The 22,237-nt window shown below is 49.7% G+C and overlaps 1 protein-coding gene and 1 long non-coding RNA gene across 14 annotated transcripts in view; one reads left to right on the forward strand and one right to left on the reverse strand.

The window, feature by feature from the left end:
- LOC122217854 overlaps nucleotides 1-15,330 on the reverse strand; it is a 49,152-nt gene extending 33,822 nt beyond the window's left edge. The window contains exons 1-2 of the long non-coding RNA XR_006201706.1: nucleotides 15,199-15,330; nucleotides 10,860-11,090 (exon numbers count right to left, since the gene is read on the reverse strand). This is a non-coding gene — a long non-coding RNA (uncharacterized LOC122217854). The remainder of the gene's footprint in view (nucleotides 1-10,859; nucleotides 11,091-15,198) is intronic.
- Nucleotides 1-22,237, forward strand: part of JADE2 (jade family PHD finger 2) — a 132,225-nt gene that overhangs the window by 61,952 nt on the left and 48,036 nt on the right. For 5 of the 13 annotated variants that reach the window (XM_042935249.1, XM_042935137.1, XM_042935167.1 and 2 more), the window contains exons 3-6: nucleotides 16,674-16,759; nucleotides 16,878-16,951; nucleotides 17,882-17,989; nucleotides 18,085-18,221. The gene's annotated coding sequence lies outside the window, so the exon portion shown is untranslated. Of the gene's footprint in view, nucleotides 1-16,673; nucleotides 16,760-16,877; nucleotides 16,952-17,881; nucleotides 17,990-18,084; nucleotides 18,222-18,293; nucleotides 18,391-19,584; nucleotides 19,982-20,195; nucleotides 20,270-22,237 lie in introns of those variants that run through there. The other 8 variants (XM_042935152.1, XM_042935222.1, XM_042935144.1 and 5 more) reach the window with 7 other exon arrangements.

Here is a 22,237-nt window from a genome sequence, read left to right on the forward strand (position 1 = left end):
CCTCAAATGACTGGAAGAAAGGGAAAGAGAGGCTCCTTGGACCATTCCAGTATTAGGAGGCCCTAAAAGTACCTTTCACATAGTAGGTGCTTCCTAAGCTTTGTTGAAACATTAGTTAGTTAGGATGGAGTTTCCAGTCCTGGGAACAGGATCTGGGTCTGCCTTAAAGCCAAACAGGCTGTGGGCTATTTGTGGCTTAAAGCCAAATAGGCTGTGGGCTTGGCCCAGAGGGAGCAGGACCTGCTCTGCTCTAGGCCACACAGAAGTCCTGGAGTGCCTGAGTCATTGGAGAGGACTGTGTCAGCTTAGAGGACTAGGCACTGAAGTCAGAGAGATGCAGAGCCTACCTACCTTCACCCCACAGTGCAAAGGGGCAAACTGAGTCTTAGAGAAACTCGGTACCTTGTCCCCACCTCACAGCTAACCCAATAAATCCTGGATTAGTGCTGTGCTATGAAGCCTCCTCTATTCTCTCTCTCCTCTAGCTCTGAGTTTCTTCACAGAAGCATCACTGCCCCCTCAACACACACCTACACCTGGTGCACCTCAAGCATTCCCACCTTCTGTCTGTCTCTGGAACAGGGGTCAACAAACTGTTTGTGTCAAGGGTCAAACAGTAAATACTTGAGACTTTGAGGTGGTCTGTGTGTCCATACAGTCTATGTCACAGCTCTTCAACTCTGCTTTGTAATAAGAAAACAACCAGAGACGATATATAAGTGAATGGACATGGCTGTGTTCCTTGATTTATGAACATGGAAATTTGACTTTCATGTAACTTCCACGTGTCATGAAATATTATTCTTCTTTAATTTTGTTTTCAACCATTAAAAAACATAAAAACTATTCTTAGCTCATGGGCTGTTCAAAAATAGGCATAGGGCCAGATCAGGTCCTCAGACCATAGTTTGCTAATTCTCTGTTCTAGAATGTGCTGTCCTGGGGCCCATGCTCCCAGCGTCACTGAGGTGGGAAGTCGTGTCCTCCTGAAATGCAGGTAGTAATAAAGTAACCAACCGTTCTGGTTCTCCCAGGGCTGAGGGGTTTCCCAGGATGAGGAGTTTTTGGTGCTAACACCAGGGCAGATTTAAAAAAAAAAAAAAAAAAAAAAGGATAGTTTGTCACCCTACGTGGTAATCATTAACCCAAAGAGGAGACAGGCTTAAGGAAGCACCAGCCAGGATTCTAGCATGGCCCCCTAGGGGCTGCCCCACGCACCGCACCACCTAGTCCCTGTGGTTTGTGGTGGAGACTTGACCCACTCTGCCTGGCCCAAGGCAAGGAGATGCCCCCCTCCTCCAAGAAAGAAAACCTCTGTGGTCTGGGTGCTCTCAAAAGGCAGGAAGTTGAATCATCAGCTCCGGTAACGTCTCTGTCAGCCTGTGGGTCTGCCCAGGGAGTTCAGGGCTCTAGGCCCAGGGGGCTGGCTCTATACTTTGCTGCTTTCTCTGAACAGGAAAGCTCCAGAATAAGGTTTCCAGTGAGACTTCTGAAGAAATGAGAGCTGTTGAGTCAGACAGTGAGGAGAGCTGGATGGCAGGTCCCCTGGGGCTCTAGCCCAGCTCTGGCCTAAGCTTTCTGTGTAGCCTTCAGTGACTCCCTCACCCTCTCCGTTTCTTGGCTTTGTCTTCTACCACAGAAATGCTCATTCTTGAAATCCCCTTGAATTAAGAATGTGGATGGTGACCTAAGCGAGAGCGTTCTGGGTCAGTGGACAACCCATTCTAGGCTCTACAATCAGAATGCTCAGGCACACATCCCTGTTTCCCACTCACCCGGGAGCAGGACCTGACCAGCTAACCCCTTTCAAACTGGAGAAGCTTCTAGGAAGGTGACAATTATGGATTTAGGGGGCTAAAGGGGAGGAGCAAAGGAAGAGAAGCAGATTAAAGAAGGTTACCCACAGATAATGATGATAATCATACCACTTGTTTATTAGACAGTCACTATGTGCCAGCCCCTAGATGATCTTACTTGATCCTCACAATGACCCTTTCAGATAAAGACTGTCATTATTTCTACTTTATAAGTGAGGCAAATGAAGCTCAGAGAGATTATCTTGCTCACAAATAGCTACCAAGTGGTGGAACGGCCATTAACAGCTTTGTTAGACTGTACTTTTGAGGTTCTGGGACTCAGGAAGCCCACAGGGGGCATTAGGGAGGGATGAGCTTCCCAGAGAAGTCAAGGATCAGGTGAGGGAGAAACTATTCTTCCCGGTGCTGCGCAAAGACCTCCAGAGAACACACAGAAGTCTGGTGGCTGATGACCTTGGGGATTGTACCCCTGGCGGAGGCAGATCATGCTCTCACGGATTCCCCAGATGGTCTCTGAGGGCCTGGTGAGGAAATAGGACACACAGCAGGATTTTGCTGCTAAGAGGGAGCTGAGCATTTATTTCCTGAGCCAAGGCAGCCGGCTCTGCTCCAAAGGTGCCCCCTGAGTGTCTCTATGCTGTTCCCCGTCTTAGCATGGTGCTATGCTAAAGGTTCAGAGCCTTGCGGCCCATAACACACACTGCTTGGTTTCCCTCCTTCTCTGTGAGAGAGGGAACAAAGAATTCAGCAAGCCCAAGAGGGGCCAGTAAGGCCATTGACAGGGGCTGTTTCCCCAACTTGGCTGTCCTTGGTAACCCAGCAGGTAGATAATTCTGGGCAAAGAGGCCAGCCCAGCTGCCCAGGCTACTGACTGGACCCCCCAACATAGGCTCAGGTCTGGCCTGGAGATGCCTTCTCTCCCATGAGCAGCAGGTTCAAAGCCAGACAGCTATACACTTGACCATTCCTTACCCTCTCTGGGGCACCATGAAATTCTCCACACAGCTCTTAATCTAGAAAGTGCTCTATTAATGTTTGCCATGTGGGTACTAACTGGACAGGTAAGAGTGGGAATTTGAGAGGATTCATTAGCCTCAGGATCTGGTATGGGCTAGGCCTGGACTGGTACCTTGGGGTGGAGATCGAGGCCTGGAATTTGGATGCAGGGGTTGAGGCCACCCTCCTGACCCCAACCTGGGCCTGCACTGGACCCCAGGCCTTAGGAGCCAAACCATCCTTGCAGATTTTTGGCTTCTATACCCGGCTATTTTAGGCAGCCTAAAGCTAGACTTGATTGTGTCAAAACTGAAATAGCTCATTATTAGACATGGCTGGCTCACCCTTCCAAAGAAACCTTTCTGGAAGACTTGGGGTTTTGTAGTGAGCAAAACACCCCCCATCCCCCCGCCCACCCCCCAGCCCACACCATCCTATCCTTCAGTCCCTCTGGCAGGTAAGGAAGAACAGTCCAGGCAGCCCGGCCTCATCCAGAGCTTTTGCACACAGTGTGGGCTCCATGGGCACACGTGGGACTAAGGGCCCCTGGCAACACAGTGCCTCTGTCCAGGTCTGGGCCCTGCCCCCAGCTCCTCCCCATGGGAGAAAGGACAGAATAGGACTGGCCGGTTGAGGACACTGTGGGACTGTGCCCAGGGAGTGACAGTTCTAGGCCTCTCCCTGCTCCTGATGATTGCCAGCAGGGGTGTGGAGCCCAAGAGGGAGGCCCCAATCCTTCCCCAGTCCAAAGGCCACTAACAGCCCAGTGGCTGGGAGTATGTCGAAGAGGCTGGGTCTTCAGGCGGGGAGGTTCAGGACAAAGGAGGATGGGCAGGAGAGAAGGAAGAGGCTGGGCTTAGTTCATATCCTAGGGCCTGAATGCATCTCTGCCTGGGTCAGGCTGGGCTTGGAGCTGCCCTCAGCTGCCCCCCACTGTACAGCCTGCAGGCTCTGGACAAAGCTCTGCATCATAGCCTGTCTTCTTTGGCCCCTCCTGCTCCTGGGTGGCAAGTCTCCTGTAGGACTTGAGTGAAATATCACCAGATTTCCAGGTTCCGGAGGCAAGTCCCTGCCTAAGCCACTCCCATCAGAGAGTCTCCCTGCTCTGCCCACCCCACTCCCCGGGAAGGGATACTTATCCTCATTAGGGGTGGATGCTGTCAGACTTGCCCATGGTGGAATTTCTGAGCCTGGGCAGTTAGGTGAGAGAGATCTTTCGGTCAGAGAGCCCTTTGTGAGCCCCTCAAATTGAGTCAGCTAGGCAGTGCTCCGCTACAGCCCTGTTCACTGTAGGGGCCAAGTGGCCTTCATAGGTCCCCCAGTGTTGGAAGTGGGGACACCTCAGAACTCTCAGGGAGCTCCTAGCAGATGCAGTGTGGCCAGAGCAAAGGGGACAATTCAACAGCTAGGGCCATTGGTGCAGAAGTCAGAGCTCTGCCTCCCCCATCACAGGGACACCCAGGCTCGGTCAGAAGCCTGGGCAGAGATGGTGTTGAGGGGAATATGGAAATAGCTGAAGGGCTACACTCAAAGCCTCTGGCTTCCTGATGCTAAGCTTGGCATGGGGTGGGGAGGAAGCTGAAGAGGACAGACTGAGAATCTCAGAAATCAGAGAAAGATTTCCTACAGAAACAAGTCTGCCGCATGAGATGGAAAAGCTGTCGAGATGGGGGGAGCTGGGAGCAAGTCTGTAGGTGGAGACATGCTAACAGGTGTATGGACCAGTGAGCTGCCCCTGGGGGAAACATGTACAAAGCTTGTGATGAAACAGCAAGCAGCAGAGTGCTCTGGTCCTGAGCTCCAGGCCCTTGCAAGTCTTCACTGACTGTTAAGGGTTGGATTGTGTCCCACCAAAAATGTCCTAATCCCTAGTACCTGTGAGTATGTCCTTATTTAGAAATAGGCTATTTGCAGATATAATCCAGTTCAGATGAGTCATTAGGGTGGGCCCAAAGCCAATATGACTGATGTCCTTGTAAGAAGAGGGGAATTGGGACACAGTCACAGGCACATGTGGAGACACACAAACACAGAAGGAAGAGACCATGTAAAGATGAAGGCAGAGATCAGAAGGATGCAGCCACAAGCCAAGGAATGCCTGGAGCTACCAGAAGCTAGAAGAGGCAATGAAGTATCCTCCCCCTTGAGGCTTGGGAGGGAGCCTGGCCCTGTCAACACCCTCATTTTGGACTTCCAGCCTCCAGAGTTGTGAAAGAACAATTTTCTGTTGTTTTAAGCCATTCAGCATGTGCTGCTTTGTTATGGCAGCTCTAGAAAACTAACACACCAGGCTGATTCTACTGCCTGGAATGCCCTTCTAGCTAGTCTGGTCACTGCCGTCGTACAGGCAGCCGAGGGTGGCTTCTCTGTGAGCCCTGACAGCGAGCCCTTGTCCAGTCAATCGGTAAGGTCTGCATGCCAGCCTGCCTTCCCGACTAGACTGTAAGTTCCTTCAGGGCAGGGCCTGGCCTGGAGTAGGGCAGCACAGTTCCTGGTACACTGTGGGTGCTCAGTCAGAGAGAGGTGACTGAAGGAATAGTTGAGGGGTAATGAGTGCCTTTCAGACTGGGGCATGTCCTCTACTCCTCTACAGCCTGTTCTAGCTTGGGTGGGAACAGGGCAGTCCACAGAGAGGTTATAGCATCATCCCCACAGGCCACTCCCAGCGCTTCTACCGTCCAGCCCCCTCCCAGCCTTGTGTGAGCCTGAATAATTTGGGGAAATTCCTAACCTTCCCTTTCAATCTGGCCATTGGCTCTAAGAGTTTGCCACAACATAACTTCTCAGGTCCCTCCAACAAGGGGACTGTGTCTGTGGCTCGATGACTCATGCACACTGCTCCATCCCGCAGCCTTGGGCGGGACCCAGGGCTGGGGATAGTGCCAGCCAGGGCAGGCTAAGAGCTGGGACATCCCATTGCACCAGCCCAGTCCCCAGGAACGGAGTGTGCTCAAGGCTTCAGGACAAAAATCTGGAAGCAGGGAGGCAACACTCATTTGAGCTGAGATCTGAGAGGCAAAAAGCAGCAGACAGAGGCAACAGTGAGTTCAAAGGCCCTGAGGTAGGAGTGATCAAGAACTGAAAAGAAGGCAGAGGAGGCTGGGGCATGCTGAAAGAGAGGTCATGGGTAGGACATATGATTAGACTGAGGTCATCTGGGTAATACAGGGTAATGTCTCCATCTCAAGGCCCTTGATTTAATCATGTTTGCAAAGTCCCTTTTGCCATGTAAGGTAACATATTCCAGGTTATGGAAAGCACACCATAAACATTTTGGGAGGGCATTATTCTGCCCACTGCAGTATCTCGTTCATCCTCTTATCTGCCTCTCACTCCATTGCTACATTTCTGTTCACCTATCTATCTACCTATTTGGATTTGACCATGGATCTACTAACTTTGTCACCTGGCCACAAATTATCTCCCTTCTTACCCCTTTATCAAGTATCAACAAGTTATTTATCAACCTATCATTCCTCCATGGCTTTCATCATTCAATCTGATAATTGTATGATCCCCCAGCCATTGGTCCAATAAACTAATTTTTAAACTCAATCTATCATTTGATAGTCCTCTGTACGTGATGAATTATCAGTCATCTAGCTCCATATTTTTATATGTGTCACATATGTGGACATTCCTTCTAAACACCTACAAATAAATTGAATAAATATTCATGACTGCTTGCCATGTGCCCAATTCTATGTCATGTGTGGGTGAGATACAGGGTTGTTCATACCCCTGGTAACCATATTGGGCCCTTTTTCATCATTGTCATCATCACTGTCGATGCCATCACTGCCAACCTATGCACACTGTCCAGTTTTGTTATCCACGTAGGGATCGTTTTTATATGGACTTACCAGCCAAATCCAGGCTGTTCTAGTCTGCCTTTTGCTCACTAGCCATCCTGTGTATAAATAATGCAGACCCATTTTAACTTGATCTCAGATAAAGTGTAGGTAGAAAACTGTATCTGCTGGGCAAGCATCTTATGCCTTGAATAACAAATCCTAAAGTTAAATGGAAATTATTTTTAGGTTGTCTAGGCAAATAGCACAGAGGATGGGGACTCTAGACAGGCTATATTAGGTGTATCTGGACACATGCAGACACGCAACACACACATACACATGAGAATGGGTACACACAAATGCACACATGCACACAGTCTTTCTTCTGCTCCCACATAGTGAATCCTTCCTGGCTCATTCACACCTTGTGTGTATGTGCACACACATGGCCAAAGTGGACACTTGAACACTGATTCATGCCCTAACCCATCTTGTTTCCAGTCTAGGAATCTCACCTCCCCACCTGAGCTGTGAGGTTTTCCAGAGCAAGAATGGTACTTGCCGTTCCTTGGGCATGCCCTCCCAGCCTGGACAGCCAGCAGACTAGACACTTAAGAGCTGTGTGCCTTTCCTTGAATTCTAAGGGCAGCTGGGGATCAGAAAAGTAAGCAGCTAGATGCCCAATGACAGAGGGTCTTCAGGGAAGTCCCTTCTGCCCCTTAGGAATCTGCCTCTCTTGCCCCAGCTGGATGCCAGTGTCTACAGGCTTTCCTTCTTCTGTAGAACTTTCCTAGAGCCTAGAGGAACTGTATTAGGTGGATAATCTTCCTGGAGCTGGCCTAGCTGGGGATCAGCTTGACAAGAATTCCCTTGTTTCCAAGCATGTCCATTGCACAGGCATCCAGGGCCAATTCCTGTCCAAGTCTCTCCCCAGGGCCCTGGCTGGAGATCTAGTACATTTTGAAGGAGGTTGCCACCTGCCAGAGCTGCAGGTCCTGGATGTCCACCAGTTACAGTGGCTAAGGCCACCCCGGGCTCACAAGTCACTTTGTCCACAGCCATAAGGGAGGAACAGCTTGCTCACTAGTGCCTGCAGGAGGCTCCCAAGGCAACCACCTTGGACTCTGGAGCACTTCCCAGCAGTGGGAAGCTGGTCAAGGCCAGGACACCATTAACGAAGCCTTGACTGGAGTGAGGCATCTCAGGGCCAGCTGCCCTTGCTGCTTCTGGTTCCACGCTGAGGCTAGATTCTGTCCACATACTTGACCCCATCCAAATCCAATTAATGCCCCTCCTCCATCCTGTGGTATCCTCAGGACAGGGACTTCATCTAACACATCTCTGTAAACTGAAGCTAGCCTAGACCAACCGTAGGAATTGTATCTGCACCTGTGCACAGCTCACACCAACATCCTGTGGGCCCAGAGCCCAAGTCCTAGCCTGAAGCAGTCTTCACTTCTGCCTCCCAGTCCAGAGCCCTCACTCAGTGGGTTTCATTAACTGTTTAGAGCCCAACACGTAATGAATAATCCCCACATTTGTTTCCTGAGGAACCAAGCTGGGCCAGGTATCCTCAAGCCAAATGTTCTGGGAAGAAATGGTAGTCCATCTGTCAGAGGAGGGAGCTCCTCCAGGAGGCCGTGATGCTCAGAAACCTCCTTTCTCACACTGATTCCCAGTCGCAGCCTGGCCCATGTTTAAGTCCCAGCAGGCCAAAGGCCAAGTGGAGCTTTTCCATGCCCCTGCTGGAGCTCAGTCTCCATGAGAAGGCTCTGGAATGAACTTAGAATCCCAGAGAGACCCTAATGCTGGGGCCCAAAGAGGGCCAAACAGGCCCCAGGCCACCAGGAGTCAGCACTGGGGCTAGACCAGAGGGCTAGACCAGAGGGCAGGCTTCCTGGACAATGCAGTCCATGGTTGGGCTGGGGAAACATGTCCTGCCACCCCCATGATGCTTTTGTCTCTGGAGAATTCTAAGCACCTATGGTAAATGCAAAGGGCTTCTTAGGGCTTCCTCAACAACCATGGGGTTGACTCTTCCTCTTCATCTTCACAACTCCTACGTTAACCCTTCACCTCTTCCCAACTTCACTTCTTACACTACAACACAGGCAACTCATCAACAATTTGATGAGTATCTTTCAGATGCTTTGTTTTCTCTATGAAATTATGTATATCTGTGTGTCTATGTTCAGATAAAAATGTAGGCTTTTTAAGGTGTTTTTTAATACAGATAAAATCTTATACATATTACCCCGAAACTTGCTTTTTGTTTTCACGTGTACAGCATAATGATCTGATATTTGTATATCCTGAAACTTGCTTTTCACTTAACACTTTTATTAGAACTTTTTCCACATCAAACACACAAAACCACACAATGCTTCTTTCTTTGCTGCCTTCTTTTTTTTTTTTTTTTAATGTTTTTATTTATTTTTGAGAGAGAGAGAGAGAGTGCACTAGCAGGGAAGGGCAGAGAGAGAAATCCCAAGCAGGATCCACACTATCAGTGCAGAGGCTGACTCAGAGCTCCAACCCATGAACTGCAAGATCATGACCTGAGCAGAAATCAGGAGTCAGATGCTTAACCAGCTAAGCCACCCAGGTGCCCCACTGCCTTCTTTTTGACTGTGGTTTATTTAGCCAGTGCTCTAGTGATGGACATTCAAGCCATTTCCAGTTTTTCTTTTTTCTTTATAAAGATTGTATTTTAGGGGCGCCTGGGTGGCTTGGTCGGTTGGGCATCCAACTTCAGCTCGGGTCACGATCTCATGGCTTGTCGGTTTGAGCCCCATGTCGGGCTCTGTGCTCACAGCTCAGAGCCTGGGGCCTATTTTGGATTCTGTGTCTCCCTCTCCCTCTCTCCCCCTCCCCTGCTCATACTCTGTCTCTCAAAAATAAATAAACATTAGAAAAATAATAATAAAATAAATATTATATTTTATTTTATTAAAAAAAAATTTTTAGTGTTTATTCACTTTTGAGAGAGAGACAGAGCGTGAGTGGGGGAGGGGCAGAGAAAGAGGTAGTCTCAGAATCCGAAGCAGGCTCCAGGCTCCGAGCTGTCAGCACAGAGCATGACGCGGGGCTCGAACCCATGAACCATAAGATCATGACATGAGCTGAAGTCGGATGACCAACTGACTGAGCCACCCAGGCATCCCAAAGATTTATTTTATTTATTTTTTTTAAGTAACCTCTACACCCAATGTGGGGCTTGAAATCATGACCCTGAGATCAAGAGTCTCATGCTCTACTGACGGAGCCAGCCAGGCACCCCTCTAATGATATCTTAAACAGATCTTCTTGTGCCCACATCAGAGGGTCTCTCTGGGGTAGATTCCTAGAAGTAGACTGCATGTTCTCATCTCCTACTTCTAACTTGGGGCAACTGGTGGTTCTCACCTTTCATCTTCAACCAGCTTACTAGTATATTTTCCTGTACAAAGGGCAGTTCTCTCTCAGAAGGCAGTTCTCTCTCTCTCTCTCTGCCTAGAACCAGTTATTAGCATCATGTTCTATGCCCCCACTGCACTGCTGTGCACCAGACAGACACATTTCATCTCTCTGTATCATTCTCCCCGCCCCCCCCCAACTCATCAAAATTTTTATCTATATGCAGGTCCATCTCCAGACCCTTCTCAACCTTTCTGTATTATTCCACCCCACAGGCTCCCCAGATAGCTTGCCCATCCTGCATATACTTAAGGATTTGTCTTCCTAAATGGGCCAAAACCCCTCTAAAATAGGGTCTGAACCTGGAACTCACTGCCCTAAGATAAAGCCTTGTTTGTATAGGTGCTTGTTAAATGCATGCTATTTCTAATAAAACCAGGTTACCTCCAGCATGGCTATGAATTCATCAGTAAATCCATGGGAAGGGTCTTTGTAAGACTGCCAGATGAAGGGAGACTTGCTTCATTTATCAGAAACCCTATGGAAGGGGAACCTGGGTGGTTTAGTCGGTTAAGTGTCAGACTTCAGCTCAGGTCATGATCTAGCAGTTCGTGTGTTTGAGCCCCATGTCGGGCTCTGTGCTGACACCTCAGAGCCTGGAAACTGCTTCAGATTCTGTGTCTCCCTCTCTGTCTGCTCCTCCCCAGCTTGTGCTGTCTGTCTGTCTCTCTCTCTCTCTCAAAAATAAATAAACATAAAAAGAAAGAAAGAAAGAAAGAAAGAAAGAAAGAAAGAAAGAAAGAAAGAAAGAAAGAAAGAAAGAAACCCTAGGGGAAAAGGAAAGGGTTTTGCTTACCCTGTTCAACTTGACTTGGAGCCAGCACCTTTGGTTCTTGATGGTTCTTGGACAGAGCCGGGTCCCTCAGCTCCACGCGGGGCGTCTCACACTTTGATGAGTGTCTGGTCAAGCTGGCCCCTGACTTGGCCGGAGTTACTGCCTGCTGCCAGTTTCTGGGGAAGTGTTTAGAAGCCCCAGGGATCTTCTTTGCCTTCTGCCATCTGTGGCCACTGGGCTGAGTCTGAGAGTCTGAGAAGAGACAGGTGGCCAGGCTGGCACATCATCCAGACATCTCCTACGGCTGGTCAGTACCATCTCTAAACCAGCTGGCAAAGGCTCCAGAGGGGTGCTTCTCCCAGGCATGTGTTTGTAGCACCACAGAAAGTAGCAAGGCTGGCTCTTGCCAGGGCAGTGTCTTAAGCCGCAGATGCAGCCCTGGGCAGCTTTCCTATCTGCCCAAACCCCACCTGCAGCCCCTGCCTGGAGCCTAGGAGGCAGAGCTGCTGGATCTGTCCTCTCTTGAATGCCAAATTATGCGCTTTGCATAGGGCTTGGCACAGAGTAGGCAGCCAGGAAATATTTACTGAATGACCAAGAGAATGAATGTTCACCCTCCCTTAGAGGAGGTCACCTAGTAGCACTGACTATATTTGGGAGGGTGAGGATCAGATTCCAGAAACAGAGGAGATGGATGAAAGGGTGAGCAAAGCTCACATGTGTGATCTTCCCAGATTTCATTTTGTCCCTTTAGGATTTGCAGAAAGTCTTTAGGAACTCTAATGTTAGGACAAGTATTGTGATCCAGTTTTCCTAACTCTACTACATCAAGTATCATCTATGGACTGGCACCATCCAAATCATCTAGCAGCCCGTTAGAAATGCAGATTCTCAGTCCCTGCCCCAAACCTAATGAATCAGAACCTTCATGTAAACAGGAACCCAGGTGATTCATGTTCATGTTATTGTTGTACAAGTACTGCCTTAAGCAGCTAGTGAGTGAACATAGGACTTCTCACCTGATACAGTTTGGCTGCTGGAGAGTGTGGCTAACTTCATGTGGGGCTTCTGCCTATCCTGATGACTCAAACAAATTATTGAGTCATATATTGTTTGTCTCTCCAGCCCTTGAACACTGTTAGAACAGAGTAAGCATTCAATAAATAAATGTTGAATGATTCTCATGCTCTTTTCTACATTTAGGGTGCTTAGGGTATGCTGGACCTCTGGTTCTGGATATAAATCACAAGGGATTAGAACTTTTGTTCCCAGTAGGGACCCCCGGAAGAACAGCTATTGTCTGATGAGCAATTACTGAGTGCCAGGCCAATGCTTACAAAGTGTGGTTCAAGGCCAAGGGCATCAAGCATGACCAGGTACTTATTAAAAAATGCATATCCTTGGGTCTTGCCCCAGACCTGCCTGTTGAGAACCTTTAGGGATAAAGCCTAGAAATCCACGTTTTATTTTTATTTTATTATTTTATTTTATGTTATTTTATTTTATTTTATTTTGTTTATGTTTATTTATTTTTGAGACCGAGAGAGAGAGATTTTATTTTATTTTATTTTATTTTATTTATGTTTATTTATTTTTGAGACCGAGAGAGAGAGAGAGAGAGAGAGAGAGAGAGACAGCACAAGCAGGAGAGGGGCAGAGAGAGAGGGGGGACAGAAGATCCAAAGCAGGCTCCACACTGACAGCTGAGAGCCAGATGCGGGGCTCAAACTCATGAACTGAGAGATCATGACCTGAGCCAAAGTCTGACACTTAACCAACTGAGACACCCAGGCGCCTGGAAATCCACATTTAAAAAAAATTTGAGGGTTGGCGGGGAGTGGCTCCTGGGTGGCTCAGTCGGTTGAGCGTTAGACTTTTGATTTCTGCTCAGGTCATGATCTCATGGTTTGTGAGATGAAGCCCTGCGTCAGGTTCCACAGAGCCTGCTTGGAATTCTCTCTCTCCCTCTCTCTCTGCCCCACCCCCTCCCCGTCTCAAAAATAAAATAAATAAAACTTTAAAGAAATTTAAGTTTTATTTCTTTAAGTAATCTCTACACCCAACATGGGACTTGAACTCATGACCCTGAGATCCAGAGTCACAAACTCTTCTGACTGAGCCAGCCAGGCACTCCCAGAAATCTCCATTTTTAACAAGCATACCAGGCACACTGAAGTTTGGAAATTATTGCATCCCTAATTACAGAGGAGGAAACTTAGGCACACAGAGGTTGTACAAAGTCACAGAGCTGGTGAATGGTGGGGACAGGACTCTATCCTAAGACCATATGAATGTGGAATCCACAGTTTTAGCCATACACTGAAAAAATTGATGCTGGGTCTGACTGTGCATATTTAGCCATATACATCACTTTGTGTCCACAAAGTTTGTTAGATTATGAACTCTTGTGAAATACTGGAAGGCAGTTAATGTGTTTTCTTTCTCTCACTTATCTGTAGAATCCATTAAACATGCCTAGTACCTGGAAGACCCTCAATAAAAATCATTTGAATTGAACTCCTACAGATACATGATTATCTATTTCTATAAACATACATATACAGAGGACTTCTCATTTTCAAGTAGAATCTTGGAACAAGGTATAACAACTATAGACTTTCCCACTCTCTCTTGAACCCACTCAGTCAAACTTTCACTTATGCCAGTGTGTTGATGTGGCTCTTATCAGTATCACCAGTGACTTCAACGTGGCTGAAACTAATGATCAATTGTCAGTCTGTATCTAACCTCATTCCTCTTGGTAGCTTTGCACATAGAGCTTTCCTCCCTCCTGAAATACTCTTATCTTGTCTTCTAAGACATTCCTCCTATCTCTCTGGATGCCACTGCTTTCTTTTTACTTTTTTCCCCCAATTAAAAAAAAATATTTTTATTATTTTTAAATATTTTATTTTTAAGGAATCTCTACACCCAACAGTAGAGCTCAAACACACAAGAGTCCCATGCTCCACTGACTAAGCCAGCCAGGCACCCCTCCCCCAATTTTTTTATTGTGATAAAATACACATAACATAAATTTTACTATCTTAAACATTTTTAAGTGTACAGTTCAATGATATTAAGTACATTCACACTGTTGTGCAACTGTCACCACCCTCCATCTCCAGAACTCTTTCATCTTGCAAAACTGAAACTGTACCTGTTGAACTATGAGTCCCCATCTGCCCTCCTTGCTCCAGCCCCTGGCAAACACTGTTCTTTCTGTCTCTATGAATTTCATCACTCTAGGTATCTCGCACAAGTGGAATCATACAGTATTTGTCTTTTTGTGACTGGCTTATTTCACTTAGCATAAGGACCTAAAGGTGCATCCATGTTGTAGCATGTTGCAGAATTTCCTTCCTTTTTAAGGCTGAATAATATTCTATTCTATGTATATACCACATTTTGCTTTACCCATTCATCCATTAACAGACACTTGGGTTGCTTCCACATTTTAGTTATCGTGGATGATGCTACTATGAACACAAGTACACAAATATCTCTTCAAGACCCTGTTTTCAATTCTTTTGAATATATATCCAGAAATGGAATTGCTGGATCATATGGTAATTCTATTTTTAATTTTCTGAGGAATGGCCATACTGTTTTCCACAGTAGCTGTACTATTTTATATTCTCAATGATAGTGCACAAGTGTTCTAATTTCTCCACATCCTTGCCAACCCTTGTTATTTTGTTTTTTTTTTTTTTTAAATAGTACCCATCCTATTGGATGTGAGGTGGTACCGTACTGCACCTTTGATCTGTATTTCCCTAATGGTGAGCAACATTGAGCATCTTTTCATGTGCTTATTGGCCATTTATATTTCTTCTTTGGAGAAATGTCTGAATATTTCTTTTTTAACAACATCTTACTGATTCCTTTTCATCTTCCAGACCTCTTAACCCTGTAGTGGCCAAGGACATCGTCCTTGGACTTCTCTTTCTACACTCAATTCCTTAGTGATTTCAAACAGTCTTATAGCTTTAAATACCAGCAACCTGCTGACCCTTCTCAAAAGATACCTTCAGCCCCAAACTTACCTCTGAGCTGAGGCTACCATTTCTAACTGCCTACAGGACGGCTGCACTTGGACATCTAATAGGTATCTTAAGCTTACTATGTCTTAATGCTGAGCTCCTTATCCTCCCCCGAATCTACTCCTTCCATAGTCTTCACATATCTTTTAATGGCAATTCTGTTTTTCCACTGGTTCAAGACAAAACTCTAGTCATCCTTGAATTCTTGTTTTCTCATGCCTCGTCAACAAATCCTGCCAAAGCTATCTTCATAAAATATATTGACTTTGACCACTTCCCCTGCTACCACTCTAGTGTACTTTAACATCATCTCTTACCTGGTTTATTTCAGTGACCTCCTCACCTGTCTTCCAGCTTCAGCCTTTCCGCTTTCAGTCTGTCCTCCATATGACAGCAAAGTAACCTGTAAAATCCAGTGTCAGATTATGTCACTCCTCAGCTCAAAACCATCTTTAGTACTCCTAGCAAAAGCCAAATTCCTAACAACGGCCTATATCATTTCTTTCTTCTACATGTACACAATAAGCATCTTCCTACCTCAGGACCTCTGCATTTGCTGGAGACCGCAAATGGTGGAGACAGTGGTTTCTTTTACTTTGTGCCAGGGACCCCTGTGGCAGTTAGTAATGCCCATGGATTCCTTCTGAGTACAGTATCTTTAAATCCATAAAATAAGTTTCATAAATTTTAAAGAAAACCAATTATGCTGAAATACAACTCTCAAAATATTTTTAAAATGTGTAATAGAGTAATATATGTGTTTCTTATTAATTCATTAAATTACAAGAGCTAGCAGCATAATTATGAAGTAGTGATAACTGTAATGATATTTTAAGATATTTGCAGCAACTATAATGTGCTATGAAAATATCTGATTTCTACTAGCAACAACATCACAGGTGCTGCTAATAGCACTGTGATTTGCTGTCTGCATTCATAATTGAAGAACATGCCAAATGTTAATTCGTGAAAATAAAGATAACATTTTTTCCCTATCTGAAGTCAAGACTCTGTGAATTCTATACACAGATCTCTGGAGGAGAGTGTCTGCAGACTCCATGTTAAGAACCCCTGCCTTAGAATGGTCTTCTCCCATAAGCCCTCACAGCTCATTCCTTCACCTCCTTTAATTCAAAAGCCACCTTCTCAGTCAGCTCTTCCCTGAGGACTCTATTTAAATTGCATGCCCACGTTCCCTATCCCCCTTTCCTACTTAATTTTTCTGAACAGCACTTACTCACCTTCAAATATAATATTTCACTTAAAAAAAAATGCATCTCCTTCCACTAGAAAGTGAATTCCATGGGAGTAGGCATTTTTGTCTGCCACTTTTGTGCTGTGTCCTCAGCCCCAAGAATGGTACCTGGTATACAGGTGGCACTCAGTAAATATTTGTTGAAAAAAAAAATGAATAATTACATCTCCTAGAACTTTTTTTTTCTGCAGTAAGTTTCTTCTCTTTTTTTTTTCTGCAGTAAGTTCATGATTTGTGAGACTTTTACTAAATATTAAAGAGTTATAATTATCTCCTTTCCTATTATTCTGTTAACATTATCAAGGTTAACCTTAAACAGTAGCAGAGAGCAGCAGGAATGCAAGGATTCTGATGGAGCTTCCAGTCCTAAACAAGAAGTACCTTCCAAGGACTCCTTAGGGGACCTGTGTCTCACCCAAATTCAGGGAACCACCTTAGAGGCAAAGTGCTACCCATAAAATTCTTTCTTGCTGTTACAGCAGTCAGGCCCCCATCCCCAATCAAACCAATAATTCTCATACCTTTTAATTCTGGCAGCATGGTAAAATGGACAACACATAATCTTGGGGGCATCCAAACCAGGTGCCAACTCTGCCACCACTTCCTAGCTCGTGTGATTGTTGGTGAGTCACGAAACCTTTCTGAATAGATAAAATGGGATTTTTATGAGGATGAAATGGGATGGCTGGCATAGTGCACAGCACAGGAGATGGTCATCTTCGCCCTTTTCCATCTCTCTAGGTCATTTTATAACTGCCTGCCAAGGCTCACAGGATCTTGATGGCTAAGAGGAGGAGCCTGTCCAGTCCTTTCCTGTATGTAAACCCACTATATCTAGACCCAGAGTGCTTCCTTTGGACTGTGCCATTGTAAATTGGTGCCTCCATTCCCACTTCAGATGTGTGGTTAAGACTGCCATCTGGACCTTGACCATGAAGCCTACCATCTAGCACAGTTTTTTCTCTTCTACCTCTTTTTGCCCTAACTAGGAGATCTTGTATATGTCATCATAGAGGACAAGATAGAAATCATTGTTCTCCAGTATTTCCAGTGTTAAGAGCTTTCAGGGAGCATATTCACCTTTCCAAAACACAAACACCAGGGAAAGTGCTAATGTGCACTGTGCACTCTGAGCCAGGCCCCTGCTTTACACATATAGAATGTATGCAAACATATATGCATATATGTATATATACACACGGCTTCAGGAACCCTCCAACCATCCTATTCTATAGAAGAAAGAGACCCAGAGAGATGAATGCGCTTGCCCACATCAAGTAGCTTCTCAACTGCAAAGCCAGGATTTGAATCCAGGTATTTGACCATTTTTGTTACATGCTAACAGCTTGTGACATCTGTTTTCTGGCACTGAGTTTAGGCTTGGGAAAATCCTACCAACTCAGAGCTAGAGTCAGGTCTGGAGGTGGTACCCCAGTTCCTCAGTCTTGCCAAACAAGCCTTCCCAGACTTTGTGAATGAAGGCCAAGGAAGAGAAACGCTGCTGGGACTCCCTTTGAGCTCATATTTCTTTCTAGTTGCAGAAAGGGCTTATTTCCACATTCACTATCTTCCTCTTTGTTGTGTAGACCATTTAACCCGTCAGAGGATTTGTGCTGTTAGAAGTTTGTTTATTATTAGATTTATTTCTCCTATAAGCAAATGTGTTCACAACATTCCATGGGGGAATCTTTTTAAGTGTCACATAAATGTCATCTTATGTAAATTGAGTATTTGTCTTTCCATAGAAGGGGGTGGAAGGGAAAGAAAGGAAGGATAAACAACCTTCAGTCTCGGAGAGGGAAGGCGGTTCCTGTCCCAGTTCACAACTCACCCATGTGCCTTCAAAGCCAAAGGTGAGTTGCAAAAATTATTGGATCATCTTTGAGGGGCAGCCAAAAGGGAGGGGGAAGGAAAAGTTGGCAACGATGCTTTGGGGATGTTGAACCAGGTTCCCAGGTCTCCCCAACAAACCCCGCCTGAGACCAGACCACCCTCTCCCCAATTGGGAGCATTGGGAGAAGGCTGCAGCTTGCCCCCGACACCTCCCCATCCAGGAGGCTAGCGCAGCTCCTTCCTCGAGAGAAGGTGAGCACCGCGGACGCAGCGGGTTGGGTGGGTGTGGCCCGCGGCTCTGGGAACCGACCCAAGGCCCCGCCACCGCCCGCGAGCCGCCCGACAGCCCGCCTGCCTGGCGAGCGCAAGCGCTTCTTCCAGAAACTGCGAGGATCCGAGCGCACTGTTTGTGCACCACAAGGTCAAGTCGGGAAGTGGAGCCGGAGGAGGAGGGGCGAGGAGGCGAAGGGTGGGGAGAGGGGCGCCCCGCTTCCTCGCCAAGTGCCAGCCCTTGGAAGTAGCCCCCTCGGTTTTTAACCCTTTAGGGGGAATGGGAAGGACGAGCTAGGGGGGAAGGGAACACCTCGGGGCAAACTCCTACTGGGGCCAGGACTTGCAGCTACCCACCCACCCAACACTGCGTTCCCCACCCCCCGGAAATGCGGGGCAGAGCTGGGAGACTGTAGGCACCCGAACGGGGGAGGGGGGCAACGAACCCGAGAGGGACCCTCTCCACGGACGGCCCCTCCTTCCTGAGGTCGCCGGCAATTTCAAGTTTCCCCCGCCCGGGATGTTAGTTTCCATCTACTGTGGGTGGGGGAGAAGGGACGCGCCCCCTCCCCCAGACTCGCGCGCGTGCCCCTCCCCTCCGCTCCTGCCAGCACTTTCTGCTCACTTCTGGCGCTGCAGAGCGCCACGCGATTTATTCGGTTCGCATTTTTAAACCAGCGATTCGGGAGCAGGGCCTAGGGCGAGGGTCTTCCAGCGCTGGAGCCCCGGGAGGCGGGGTGCTCGGTGCAAACCTCGTTCCCTCCGCGAGTGTCGCCTTCAGGCTGTTATTTGCAAAGAAACGTCTTTTTGACGCAGGGAGAAATGGCAAATTTTAAGTACGTCATTAATATGGCGCCAAAAGATTTTTTTAAGTATAAGCTTGCTTTTTTTTTTTTTTTAAGGTTGCGGGGGGCGCCGCCCGGGTCTGGGGCTCGAAGGGGGCGGGGTGTGAGCAAAAAGTGTGAGAGAGTGGAGGGGCGGGGTATGTGTGTGAGTGTGTGAAGTGTGAGCAGACCTGATGGGACTTGCACGGGCGCAGCCGCCGCTCGGGCCCGGCCCTGGGGACAGGGCGGGCTGGGGGCGCCCCAGAGCCCATGGGGAGTCTGGGCCCGAGGTGCAGGCAGACGGGCAGCCGGGCAGAGCACCCTCCCCGCCCCCCCCCCCCCCCCCCCCCCGAGGCCTGCAACCCTACCTGGACCCGCTGCCGGAGCCAAACAACCGGGCGGGGGGTGGGGCGGGCGATGGGGGGGGGGGTGTCAGGAGTGGAGATCCGAGTGAATAAGAAAAAAGTGGCTACTCCCCCTCCCTCGCTCCTCCCGCCCGCCCCCACCCCACCCCCACCCCAACACATTTTTTTTCTAAAGAGATCACAAGGAAGTCTTGGTTTAAAAAGAAACAGAAACATACACAGGGGGATTGGTGAATGGTGCCGACCGCGGCCATCGCAGTTGGAGGCTATTTTTTGGGGAGGGGGGTGAGTAGCGTCCATGGAGTTACTTTGTGCCCATTCCTAGCGGCAAGGGCTTACGTCCAGCGGGCTGACCGTCCCCAGCAGGGGTGCGGGGCCGGGGACGCCGAGGGCCCGGCAGCCTCCCTCGCCGCGACCCCGGATGGATGCGCGCCCCCCGCCCGCCCGCGCCGGCCCCAGGAGCTCCGGGTTTCGGGAGCATCCTTCCAGCGCCGGCCCCCGCCGCGGCGCGTAGTCCAGGGCAGCGCCCCTCAGAAGGGCACCGCGGAGGAAGGTAAGATCCTGCCCCCAGCGATGGGCCCTGCACATCTCCACGGCGTTATTTTATGTTTTTGCAACAGATCTGCCAGCGCTCCTCGCTCCCTCGCTCGCGCTCTCTCTCTTGCTCGCTCGCTCCCTCTCTCTCCTGCTGGCTGCCTGTTCTAGGAAGCCAGGGCGCGGGGGGGGTGGGGGGGGATGCACAGCACCGGGGAGAGAGATTGCGCATGTTGGTCAGTCGTGTTTTAAAGAGTACATTGCGGGGAGGCTGAGAGGGGCGCATGCAACAACAACTTTTGGAAGGGTGAGCTTGGCGACCTTCTTTATTAATGACTGCGGCAAAGCGCCCCCGGGCCGGTGAGGGGGCGCGGGCGGGCGGGGGCGCGCCAGGGCTGCAACTTGCCCCGCGGGCTCCGGCCGCGCGGAGGGGCTGCGGCGGGAGACCGCAGCGGAGGGGAGGTCGTTCTGCCGGAGACGGGGGTTCGGAGGACCCAGAGCTATCTGCCCTCCTGTCGCCCTGAGTTTCATTTTGTTGATACGCAGCACGTCCGGCCGCCGAACCGGGCTGAGCCGGTGCACATGACTCCGCGCTGGGCTCACGTGCAGCCGGTCCGGTCCCAGACACCTTCCGGGGGCCACCGCCTCCGCCCTGTCGCCCCCTCTCCGGGCTGGGTGCACGCGGGCGCTGCACGCGGGGGCAGCATGCTCAGCTCCCCGGCGCGGAGGCTCTGCACAAATTAAACAGTGTTTTGGAGGGGCGGGGGACACCCTTTCCAGGTGAGTATGCCGGGTGTGCAGTTCCGGCGTACGGGGCGCGGGCTGGGGTCGGGGGCAGTCCCCCCTCCGGGGCTGCGCGGGAGTCCGGCGGGGGAGAAGCGCTGGGAGAGTGGAAATGTACCGGCTGCGGCCGGAGCGGCGGGTGCGCGCCCGCGGGGCGACGGCAGGGGGCGTGGCCCTTGTTTACCTTCTCCCAACTCTGCCGGTTCGCGTCCCGCTTCGGGGACGGTACTGCAGTCCCCTGCCCTCCGCCTCGGTCCCTGCGCCCTGGGTGGTACTGGGAAGATGTAAGCAAGTGGCAGTCCCAGCCTGGGACATACACACCTGACCCTCAAATAAGTGACATTGCAGCCCCAGCCCCCACCAAACACCGCTGCAGTCCCTCTCCCGGATCCCGGGCCCCGCCCCGCCCCCGGCAGTGGCATCTTCCCGGCCTCACCTCCTTCCTCCCTCTCTCCCTCTCTCCCTCCCTCCTTCCCACCCACTCGCCTGCGCCTGCGGAGCGGCTCCCGCCCGCTTCCTCCCCGCCTGGGTGCAGACTTGTGGCTCCCTCCGGTCCCTTCCCGCCTATCACTGGGCCTGAGACACTCTCATCTCCAGGCCAAAGGATGAGAGGTCAGCCTCGCGATTCGTAGCTGTTACATCAGAAGGTGGGGATGTCTGCGAAACAGGGAGGAAGGCTTCGCGGTGGCTTCCAGAGGCCCAGGACACCCCCCCCCCGACACACACACCCAGTCTCCCCCCCCCCCCCCCCCCCCCCCCCCCCCCCCAGAGCTGCACACTTCCTAAGAGGCTCGGCTCCTCTTACCCGCTTCACCTAAAGACCTCTCCCCCGCCCTGGACGTCAAGTCCGCAGTCCCCGGCCCGAACCGCCCCTTGCCCTTCCTTTGCCTGGGCCAGAGCCCCCCGCAGCCACCTCCGGCTCCTCCTCCCGGCTCCCGCGGTCGGAATCACGCCGGCGCGCCTCCAGCCTGCTGTCCCGCGGACTGCCTCCAGGGGCAGGCTGGAGGCGCGCGCCACCCCCTCCCAATCCCCGTGGCCATCGCCGCGGGCCGGGACGCTTTTTTTTTTTTTTTTTTTTTTCCAAACCACCTTGGCTGCAGGTCTTATGCCAGGGCTGGTGGGGGCGGGAAGGGCAGTGTTTCCCCTTGCCCTGAGCCAAGGGCACGGTGCACCCGGCGACTGTGGTGTCTGCAGATTTCCAAACCTTGCTCCCGCTTTTAGCAACCCTCGCTCATCTACTGCGGGACATAAAGTTTTACCCAGAGGCTGAGTTTGCAGGGGTCATCAGGAGGCATCTTGTTTTTGCTCAGAGTGGCGCTAAAGGGAGTTGGGGAGAGACTAAGAGGGCACGGCTGGCTTGCCGCCTTGCCTTTGTTGGAAGGGGGAGGAGCCCTGAGTTTTGAGCCTAAACTAGCTGTCAGGATGTCCCCTTAACGTTTATGTTTGCAAACTGAATCAGGGTCCCGGGGACACCGCCTGGTCCCTCCTCTCA

Source organism: Panthera leo, chromosome A1 (assembly GCF_018350215.1).
Source record: "Panthera leo isolate Ple1 chromosome A1, P.leo_Ple1_pat1.1, whole genome shotgun sequence".
In the NCBI taxonomy this organism is placed as follows: domain Eukaryota; kingdom Metazoa; phylum Chordata; class Mammalia; order Carnivora; family Felidae; genus Panthera; species Panthera leo.